Below are 12,500 nucleotides of genomic sequence, written 5' to 3'. Positions count from 1 at the left end.
TCAACATGTTAGAGACACAACCAGAGAGAGAGTAGAGGATGAACCAGCAAGACTGGACCTTGTATTCACGTTGAGTAGTTCGGACATCGAGGGTATCATGTATGAAAGGCCCCTGGGAGCTAGTGATCATGTGGTTCTGTGCTTCGACTACATAGTTGAGCTCTAAGTGGAGAGAGTAGCAGGAATAGGGTGGGAAAAAGCAAACTACAAAAGGGGGAACTACACAGGCATGAGGAACTTCCTTCAAGACATTCAGTGGGAGAGGGAACTGACAGGAAAACCAGTACAAGAAATGATGGACTATGTGGCAACAAAATGCAAGGAGGCAGAGGAGAGGTTTGTTCCCAAGGGAAACAGAAATAATGGGAAGAACAGAACGAGTCCTTGGTTCACCCAAAGGTGTAGGGAGGCAAAAACTAGGTGTACTAGAGAATGGAAAAGGTACAGAAGACAGAGAACTCAGGAAAATAAAGAAATTAGCCGAAGAGCCAGAAACGAATATGCACAGATAAGAAGGGAGGCTCAGAGACAATATGAAAATGACATAGCATCAAAATTAAAGACTGACCCGAAGCTGTTGTACAGCCACATCAGGAGGAAAACAACAGTCAAGGACCAGGTAATCAGACTGAGGAAGGGTGATGGGGAATTCACAAGATAAGACCAAGAGGTATGTCAGGAGCTCAACACAAGATTTAAAGAGGTATTTACTGTGGAAACCAGTAGGACTCCAGGAAATCAGAACAGGGGGGCACACCAGCAAGTGCTGGATGAGGTACATATAACCAATGAGGAGGTGAAGAAGCTGCTATGCGAACTTGACACCTCAAAGGCGGTGGGACCAGACAACATCTCTCCATGGGTACTTAAAGAGGGAGCAGAAATATTGTGTGAGCCATTAACAAAGATCTTCAACACATCATTTGAAACTGGGCAACTCCCTGAGGTATGGAAAATGGCAAATGTAGTCCCAATTTTTAAAAAGGGAGACAGACATGAGGCACTAAACTACAGACCTGTATCACTAACGTGTATAGTATGCAAGGTCATGGAGAAGATCATCAGGAGGAGAGTGGTGGAGCACCTGGAAAGAAACAAGTGTATAATTGACAACCAGCATGGTTTCAGGGAAGGAAAATCCTGTGTCACAAACCTACTAGAGTTTTATGACAAGGTGACAGAAGTAAGACAAGAGAGAGAGGGGTGGATCGACTGCATATTTTTGAACTGCAAGAAGGCCTTCGACACAGTTCCTCACAAGAGGTTACTGCAAAAGCTAGAGGATCGGGCACACATAACAGGAAAGGCACTGCAATGGATCAGAGAATACCTGACAGGGAGGCAACAACGAGTCATGGTGCGCGACGAGGTGTCAGAGTGGGCGCCTGTGACAAGCGGGCTTCCACAGGGATCAGTCCTAGGACCTGTTCTTTTCTTGGTATATGTGAACGACATAACGGAAGGGATAGACTCAGAAGTGTCCTTGTTTGCAGATGATGCGAAGTTAATGAGAAGAATCAAATCGGACGAGGATCAGGCAGGACTACAAAGAGACCTGGACAGGCTACAAGCCTGGTCCAGCAACTGGCTCCTTGAATTTAACCCTGCCAAATGCAAAGTCATGAAGATTGGGGAAGGGCAAAGAAGACCGCAGACACAATATAGTTTAGATGGCCAAAGACTGCAAACCTCATTCAAGGAAAAAGATCTGGGGGTGAGTATAACACCGAGCATATCTCCGGAGGCGCACATCAATCAGATAACTGCTGCAGCATACGGGCGCCTGGCAAACCTACGGATAGCGTTCCGATACCTCAGTAAGGATTCGTTTAAGACTCTGTATACCATTTACGTCAGGCCCATACTGGAGTATGCAGCACCAGTTTGGAATCCACACCTAGTCAAGCACGTCAAGAAATTAGAGAAAGTGCAAAGGTTTGCAACAAAACTAGTCCCAGAGCTACGGGGATTGTCCTACGAAGAAAGGTTGAGGGAAATCGGCCTGACGACACTGGAGGACAGGAGGGGTCAGGGGAGACATGATAACGACATATAAAATACTGCGCAGAATAGACAAGGTGGACAAAGGCGGGATGTTCCAGAGAAGGGACACAGACACAAGAGGTCACAATTGGAAGTTGAAGACTCAGATGAATCAAAGGGATGTTAGGAAGTATTTCTTCAGTCATAGAGTAGTCAGGCCGTGGAATAGCCTAGAAAGTGACGTAGTGGAGGCGGGAACCATACATAGTTTTAAGGCGAGGTATGATAGAGCTCATGGGGCAGGGAGAGAGAGGACCTAGTAGCAATCAGCGAAGAGGCGGGGCCAGGAGCTGTGACTCGACCCCTGCAACCACAAATAGGTGAGTACAAATAGGTGAGTACACACATACACACACACACACACACACACACACACACACACACACACACACACACACACACACACACACACACACACACACACACACACACACACACACACACACACACACACACACACGCACACACACACACACATAACACTACACGCAAACACTCGTTACCGGCCTAAGCAGCGGATGTCTGAGACAGACGTCGTTGGGTGTGCGCGATCCTCTCTCCCTCCCTTAGACCCTGGAGACTGAGCCCTGTGGTGGAGACATCGTTTGTCCTGGGGCTAGAGCGGCTGATTGAGGCTCAAAGGTCTATTCTGGAAACCAATTAAAATGAGATACAGTGCCGTCTTCGGGATTTCTGGATATCAATTTTTTCGTCTTGCTCCAATGGTCTTGGGGAGGAAGGAGATATAATTGCTTTTGCAGTTAGCGATGCCGTCTCACGGCGTTTTGGGGAAGCATCCTTTGTGGGGATTTTTATTAAACTGAACGAATGAAGAGGGGGAGGGAAGGAAGCCAAGACTGGGGGAAGAAATTGATGAGATGGGGAGAGAGGGAAGAACTATGAAAGTATAATTTGTACTCACTGATCTGTGATTGTAGACGTGGTGTCTCAGCTCCCGGTCCTGTGTCTTTGCATACATTCGACCGGCATTGATGGTTCCTTGCCTCTTGGTCCTCATTATATATGCTCTTAAAACTTTATGGAATTTGCTCTCACTATATCATCCTGCTCATTTCACATTAATAACACTTCATACTGCAGCAGTTTTAACGTCCTTGTGATTCGTGTATATTTTTAAGCTTCTGTGTATGTTATCTCACCTCTCTACCTCGCCTGTCAAGCTTTACGTCTCTCTCTCTTTCCTGTCAATTCATCTGAGTTTTTTGTATATCATAATTATATTTTTAATTATTTTTTTTTTTGCTCTTAAGACGTAATTAGGTTAAATTTCTTGCGTGGTCGTCCTGGATGTCCCATCGCTGGCATTTCGGAAATTTCAGCTAATGCTTGATCAGTTATGGGTTCTATACTGCAGCTGCATGTTATATAGGGCATATAACGCATGATTTATAGTCCCAAAATAGTCATTGGCTTAGTCACAATTCTCATGTTTGACTACTCTGCATATGCTCCCGATGTTTCGCAGTTGAAACTTATGTACGGCGAGATGTTTACCCCTTTTGTCCTTATTTGACATTTTGAGATTCTTTCCTCCAACTCTGTACTCTGCCTCCAGTCGTTTCTACTCATCACCAATTTTTGTGATTTTAAAACTGTTGGGCTGAACTCGGGTGGCCGCCCGTTTGACCACTCTTGCTTTCTCTCTTTTTTTGTCTTTTCTGTTTTCATCTTTTTCATGGTCAATAAATCATCTGCAAACAATGAAAGGTATCAGTTCCTTCAGGAATATATTAGAAACTGTTTGGGTCCCACAACTGATCCATCTGGGACCCTCTTAGTCATCCATGAAAATTTTAATTTATTCTTCCACACTATCACTACAGATTTCTTATACACAGTCCTGGATCCATTATGAAGCTTTCCTTTTTACCAATACTTGTTCTTCTTGTTTCTGGATAAGCCTTCACCTCTTACCCTTACGCTTTTAGTTTGTGGATCAGCCATTACTTGTTTCCCATACTTGCTTGCATTGAGTATAGCATCGCTCATGAGGTCAGATCACACAGAAGGACAATGAAACAGCTGGTGAACCCGTCGTTGGGAAAAAACATGGCTAGAGACCCGGAAGGTATTTGTAGCTGAGCGGTTTAAGGCGTCAGGTTAGAAGCAAATTATACTCGTGGAGAGTTGCCGATCTAGGCTTCAGTCCTGATGGCTGCGATATTTCTCTCTCTCTCTCTCCACATACACCACACACACACACACACACACACACACACACACACGCACACACACACACACACACACACACACACACGCACGCACGCACACACCTGAGGTATGGAAGACGGCAAATGTAGTTCCCATTTTTAAAAAAGGAGACAGAAAAGAGGCACTAAACTATAGACCTGTGTCATTGACGTGTATAGTATGCAAAATTATGGAGAAGATTATCAGGAGGAGAGTGGTGGAGCACCTGGAACGGAACAGGAGTATAAATGCCAACCAGCACGGATTCACGGAAGGCAAATCCTGTGTCACAAACCTTCTGGAGTTTTATGATAAAATAACAGAAGTAAGACAAGAGAGAGAGGGGTGGGTTGATTGCATCTTCTTGGACTGCAAGAAGGCCTTTGACACAGTTCCTCACAAGAGATTAGTGCAGAAGCTAGAGCATCAGGCGCATATAACAGGAAGGGCACTGCAATGGATCAGAGAATACCTGACAGGGAGGCAACAACGAGTCATGGTACGTAATGATGTATCACAGTGGGCACCTGTGACGAGCGGGGTCCCACAGGGGTCGGTCCTAGGACCAGTGCTATTTTTGGTATATGTGAACGACATGACGGAAGGGTTAGACTCAGAAGTGTCCCTGTTTGCAGATGATGTGAAGTTAATGAGGAGAATTAAATCTGATGAGGACCAGGCAGGACTTCAAAGAGACCTGGACAGACTGGACACCTGGTCCAGCAAATGGCTTCTCGAATTTAATCCTGCCAAATGCAAAGTCGTGAAGATAGGGGAAGGGCACAGAAGACCACAGACAGAGTATACGCTAGGTGGCCAAAGACTGCAAACCTCACTCAAGGAGAAAGATCTTGGGGTGAGTATAACACCGAGCATGTCTCCGGAAGCACACATCAATCAGATAACTGCTGCAGCATATGGGCGCCTGGCAAACCTGAGAACAGCATTCCGATACCTTAGTAAGGAATCATTCAAGGCACTGTACACCGTGTATGTCAGGCCCATACTGGAGTATGCAGCACCTGTTTGGAACCCGCACTTGATAAAGCACGTCAAGAAACTAGAGAAAGTACAAAGGTTTGCGACAAGGTTAGTTCCAGAGCTAAGGGGAATGTCCTATGAAGAAAGATTAAGGGAAATCAACCTGACGACACTGGAGGACAGGAGAGATAGGGGGGACATGATAACGACATACAAAATACTGAGAGGAATTGACAAGGTGGACAAAGACAGGATGTTCCAGAGATTGGACACAGTAACAAGAGGCCACAATTGGAAGTTGAAGACACAAATGAATCAGAGAGATAGTAGGAAGTATTTCTTCAGTCATAGAGTAGTCAGGCCATGGAATAGCCTAGAAAGCGATGTAGTGGAGGCAGGATCCATACATAGCTTTAAGCAAAGGTATGATAAAGCTCACGGATCAGGGAGAGTGACCTAGTAGCGATCAGTGAAGAGGCGGGGCCAGGAGCTCGGAGTCGACCCCCGCAACCTCAACTAGGTGAGTACAACTAGGTGAGTACACACACACACACAGTAGGGACAGCGAGTGCGCGAGTCACGCCTTCCGTGCTCCGGGAATATAAGTGTTTTTGAGGGCTACCCAAGTGTTCTGCAAGGGTTGCTAAGTGTGTCAGGGTAGTGAACAATCCTAGAAGTGATTTTTAATCTGCCTGAACCACATAAGTGTGGGGAGAGTCACAATTTTGTAAGTGATCTAGAAAATAAAAACGTTGTGGCGCAGAGTGGGCAGGCTAGTGTGTAAGGCGACGTTGTCAAGTGTCACCCAAGAAAGATAATAAAGTAAAACAATCGTGTGACCAGTGAGAGAAATATGAATAGGGTACATTAATAACGAGGAGAAGTTGAGGTGGATCTACGCCAGGACGTCACATCGAGCTGGACAATCTACAGGCTGCTACAGCTATACTGCAAGTACTGTATCCACCTATGAGTGGTTGTTTGGGTGTGGGGTTCCAGGTTCCAATTAACCGTCAAGCTGAATGTGAATGGTCTAACTCTCATAGCACGATAAAGAATAGGCACTCAAGTATTCAATAAGGAATAGCAATTGGTAATCCATTGAACAAGGCGAGTAACTTACTGTAAGCTAGGTGGCAGGTCAAGCATTGGCAACATTGTAAGTAGGTGAGCGTCAAGTAGCAGGAGGGTGGGGGTCAGGTCACAAGAGGTTGTGGACACAAGTGACCACTGAGAATCCACATTACACTCCAAGCACAAGCCACCTACTTTTCAGACACATAATAAACCCACACATAATTCGACACATAACTACACACACACACACACACACACACACACACACTACCTCCCCCACACACCATCCCTCCCTCACACACACACACACACACACACACACACACACCACCTACCCCCCATAACCATCCCTCCCTCACACACACACACACACACACACACACACACACAAGGGCAGACACTCATAGAAGCTTTAGACCCTAGTAGCAATTTCCGCTTTTTATAACTCAGAATTACGCATTAACAGTATCTCCCCCTCATACCTCCCCCATACACACGAACGCACACGTATACACACATACACACACACACACACCTGTACTAGGACAAAATGGTAACTAACTAGGCGAATACACACACACACACACACACACACACACACACACACGCACATACACACACACACACACACATACACGCACATACACACACACACATAAACACGCACATACACACACATACATACACACACACACACACACACACACACACACACACACACACACATACACACACACACACATACACACACACATACACATACACACACACATCACACCCTGCAACCACAAATAGGTGAGTACACAATAGGTGAGTACGCACACACTGTAAGTACGTGCCGGTCAAGTCCCAGGAGGATGGGGGTCAGGTCACAAGAAGTTGTGGGCAGCCAAGGACCACTCAGACTCTACATTACAACGCACAAGCCACTTACCTTTCAGTACATAGTAAACCCACACATAATTCCACACAAAATTACACACACACACACACACACACACACACACACACACACACACACACACACACACACACACACACACACACACACACATATCCAGACTCACACATACACTCCTCCCCCTCACCACCGATATCTCACTACTTCCCCAGATCCCTCCCCTCCCTCGTTCACCCTCCCCTCCCCCGGTAACCCTCCCCCTCCCCACCCCTCCCCACTCCTCTCCCACATAGCCACAGTTCCTCCACTACCTCCCCCCCACACTCTGACATAAACACTACTAACCTAACATACAGAACTACATAGGTTTCCCACTCTGAGGCAATCAGGATAAAACAAAAATGGGTTGCCAGAGAGCAACAAGAAAAACCAAGGGACAGGAGGAGGAAGCTGCAAAGGAAGATTGGGCAGCAGAGCTCATAAAAAGGGATCATGAATGGGAAAAGAAACTAGAAGAACTTAGCATGAGAATGGAAGAGAGGATAGATATGGAAAGCAGGAAGTGGGAGGTGCATGTCAAAGCAGCAGAGGCTAGGATACAGAGTTTAGAAGAGGAACTGAAAAATCTGAAACAGCCTAAAGAACTAAAGAACATTTTGGGATTGACAACAGAGACTGCTACCTCAGCCACAAATAAGGGGACAGTAGGGAAAGAAGGAGCACAACTGCATGGAGCTCTATCAGAGGAGACTGTAGTAAATGAAAGAGCTAAGCTTTATGTGGAGGCCCTAACAGACAACAACAGAGCCCAAGGAAAGCCGAGAAGGGAAAATGACAGGCCACTGAGCCCAAGTACATTAGCTAGTGAAACTGAAGAAAGGAAAGCTGCAGTGGAGGAAACCAAATTAAATGAGGGGATACACAGGGATATGCAGTGGGAGAATGAAAGGGTGAGGTCAGTCTTTGTGTATGGGCTCCAGGAAGTTGAAGGGGAAACATATGAAGCAAGAAAACAAGGGAAAAAAAAGCAATTGAAAGCATCATGAAAGCAATAGGAGAAGACGACATGACCCAGCTGGAAAATTTTCGGAGAATAGGGGGGTTTGTAAAAAAAAGAACCCGGCCAGTGAAAGTGACCTTCAAGGCAGAAGCGACTCGGAACAGGATCCTGCAGGAGAAAGCATGATTAAGGGACATGCCGGCATACAGGAAGGTGTATCTCGACCGTGACAGAACACAAGAAGAAAGGCAGAAACAGAGAGAGATGGTACAAAGGCGAAAGGAGGAAAGAGAGGGGATGGAGAAGACAGACAGGAGATCCCAGACCCAGGAAGAAGATCAAATACAGCCTCCCTCACAACTTCCTATAGAAGCCTCCCAACCAGGTCAACCCCAGTGCAACCAAACACTCTAAATCAAAACACCCATGCCACATCCAATGCCCCCACCCACTACATTACAAACTCCACCCCCACAGCAACAACCCATAGTTCCTTACCAGGTCTCCCACTTCCCCAACCCCAATATACCTCTCAGACCACAGTCTTAGAAAAGAAGTTGAAGGTGTGGTATACAAATGCAGATGGAATAACAAACAAGTATGAGGAGTGGCACGAAAGAATCAAGGAGACATCCCCAGACATAATAGCACTCACAGAAACAAAACTCACCAGAATAATAACAGATTCAATCTTTCCATCCGGATATCAAATCCTCAGGAAAGACAGAGGGAGGAGAGGGGGAGGAGGAGTTGCACTGCTCATTAAAAACCAGTGGGGTTTTGAGAAAATGGAAGGAATGGATGGCACGGGCGAAAGGGACTACTTAGTAGGAACAATCCAGTCTGAGGGACATAAGGTGATAATTGCAGTAATGTACAACCCACCACAGAACTGCAGGAGGCCAAGAGAAGAATACGATGAGAGCAACAGAGCAATGGTCGACACACTAGCCGAGGTGGCCAGGAGAGCACACATGGGGGGAGCAAAGTTACTAGTTATGGGTGATTTCAATCACAAGGAGATTGACTGGGAAAACCTGGAGCCCCATGGGGGTCCCGAAACATGGAGAGCCAAGATGATGGATGTGGTACTGGAAAACCTCATGCATCAACATGTTAGAGACACTACCAGAGAGAGAGGAGAGGATGAACCAGCAAGACTGGACCTTGTATTCACCTTGAGTAGTTCGGACATCGAGGGTATCATGTATGAAAGGCCCCTGGGAGCTAGTGATCATGTGGTTCTGTGCTTCGACTACATAGTTGAGCTCCAAGTGGAGAGAGTAGCAGGAATAGGCTGGGAAAAACCAAACTACAAAAGGGGGAACTACTCAGGCATGAGGAACTTCCTTCAAGACATTCAGTGGGAGAGGGAACTGACAGGAAAACCAGTACAAGAAATGATGGACTATGTGGCAACAAAATGCAAGGAGGCAGAGGAGAGGTTTGTTCCCAAGGGAAACAGAAATAATGGGAAGAACAGAACGAGTCCTTGGTTCACCCAAAGGTGTAGGGAGGCAAAAACTAGATGTACTAGAGAATGGAAAAGGTACAGAAGACAGAGAACTCAGGAAAATAAAGAGATTAGCCGAAGAGCCAGAAACGAATATGCACAGATAAGAAGGGAGGCTCACAGACAATAATGACATAGCATCAAAAGTAAAGACTGACCCGAAGCTGTTGTACAGCCACATCAGGAGGAAAACAACAGTCAAGGACCAGATAATCAGACTGAGGAAGGGTGATGGGGAATTCACAAGAAACGACCGAGAGGTATGTCATGAGCTCAGCACAAGATTTAAAGAGGTATTTACAGTGGAAACCAGTAGGACTCCAGGAAATCAGAACAGGGGGGCACACCAGCAAGTGCTGGATGAGGTACATATAACCAAGGAGGAGGTGAAGAAGCTGCTATGCGAACTTGACACCTCAAAGGCGGTGGGACCAGACAACATCTCTCCATGGGTCCTTAAAGAGGGAGCAGAGATATTGTGTGAGCCATTAAGAAAGATCTTCAACACATCATTTGAAACTGGGCAACTCCCTGAGGTATGGAAAATGGCAAATGTAGTCCCAATTTTTAAAAAGGGAGACAGACATGAGGCACTAAACTACAGACCTGTATCACTAACGTGTATAGTATGCAAGGTCATGGAGAAGATCATCAGGAGGAGAGTGGTGGAGCACCTGGAAAGAAACAAGTGTATAATTGACAACCAGCACGGTTTCAGGGAAGGAAAATCCTGTGTCACAAACCTACTAGAGTTTTATGACAAGGTGACAGAAGTAAGACAAGAGAGAGAGGGGTGGATCGACTGCATATTTTTGGACTGCAAGAAGGCCTTCGACACAGTTCCTCACAAGAGGTTACTGCAAAAGCTAGAGGATCAGGCACACATAACAGGAAAGGCACTGCAATGGATCAGAGAATACCTGACAGGGAGGCAACAACGAGTCATGGTACGCGACGAGGTGTCAGAGTGGGCGCCTGTGACAAGCGGGGTTCCACAGGGGTCAGTCCTAGGAACTGTGCTGTTCTTGGTATATGTGAACGACATAACGGAAGGGATAGATTCAGAAGTGTCCTTGTTTGCAGATGATGCCTCGTTAATGAGAAGAATCAAATCGGATGAGGATCAGGCAGGACTACAAAGAGACCTGGACAGGCTACAAGCCTGGTCCAGCAACTGGCTCCTTGAATTTAACCCTGCCAAATGCAAAGTCATGAAGATTGGGGAAGGGCAAAGAAGACCGCAGACACAATATAGTTTAGATGGCCAAAGACTGCAAACCTCACTCAAGGAAAAAGATCTGGGGGTGAGTATAACACCGAGCATATCTCCTGAGGCGCACATCAATCAGATAACTGCTGCAGCATACGGGCGCCTGGCAAACCTACGGATAGCGTTCCGATACCTCAGTAAGGATTCGTTTAAGACTCTGTATACCATTTACGTCAGGCCCATACTGGAGTATGCAGCACCAGTTTGGAATCCACACCTAGTCAAGCACGTCAAGAAATTAGAGAAAGTGCAAAGGTTTGCAACAAGACTAGTTCCAGAGCTACGGGGATTGTCCTACGAAGAAAGGTTAAGGGAAATCGGCCTGACGACACTGGAGGACAGGAGGGTCAGGTGAGACATGATAACGACATATAAAATACTGCGCGGAATAGACAAAGTGGACAAAGACGGGATGTTCCAGAAAAAGGGACACAGACACAAGAGGTCACAATTGGAAGTTGAAGACTCAGATGAATCAAAGGGATGTTAGGAAGTATTTCTTCAGTCATAGAGTAGTCAGGCCGTGGAATAGCCTAGAAAGTGACGTAGTGGAGGCGGGAACCATACATAGTTTTAAGGCGAGGTATGATAGAGCTCATGGGGCAGGGAGAGAGAGGACCTAGTAGCAATCAGCGAAGAGGCGGGGCCAGGAGCTGTGACTCGACCCCTGCAACCACAAATAGGTGAGTAAATAGGTGAGTACACACACACACACACACACACACACACACACACCTGTGATGAGCAGGGTCCCGCAGGGGTCGGTCCTAGGGCCAGTGCTATTTCTGGTATATGTGAATGACATGATGGAAGGGTTAGACTCAGAAGTGTCCCTGTTCGTAGATGACGTGAAGTTGATGAGAAGAATTCACTCGATCGAAGACCAGGCAGAACTACAAAGGGATCTGGACAGGCTGCAGACCTGGTCCAGCAATTGGCTCCTGGAGTTCAATCCCACCAAGTTCAAAGTCATGAAGATTGGGGAAGGGCAAAGAAGGCCGCAGACGGAGTACAGTCTAGGGGGTCAGAGACTACAAACCTCACTCAAGGAAAAAGATCTTGGGGTGAGTATAACACCAGGCACATCTCCTGAAGCGCACATCAACCAAATAACTGCTGCAGCATATGGGCGCCTAGCAAACCTCAGAACAGCATTCCGACATCTTAATAAGGAATCATTCAGGACCCTGTACACCGTGTATGTTAGGCCCATATTGGAGTATGCGGCACCAGTTTGGAACCCACACCTAGCCAAGCACGTGAAGAAACTAGAGAAAGTGCAAAGGTTTGCAACAAGACTAGTCCCAGAGCTAAGAGGTATGTCCTACGAGGAGAGGTTAAGGGAAATCAACCTGACGACACTGGAGGACAGGAGAGATAGGGGGGACATGATAACGACATACAAAATACTGAGAGGAATTGACAAGGTGGACAAAGACAGGATGTTCCAGAGATTGGACACAGTAACAAGGGGACACAGTTGGAAGCTGAAGACACAGATGAA

This window comes from Cherax quadricarinatus, chromosome 56, assembly GCF_038502225.1.
Source record: "Cherax quadricarinatus isolate ZL_2023a chromosome 56, ASM3850222v1, whole genome shotgun sequence".
Classification (NCBI taxonomy): domain Eukaryota; kingdom Metazoa; phylum Arthropoda; class Malacostraca; order Decapoda; family Parastacidae; genus Cherax; species Cherax quadricarinatus.
The sequence above is the reverse complement of the archived record's forward strand: the minus strand, read 5'-3'. Positions refer to the sequence as shown.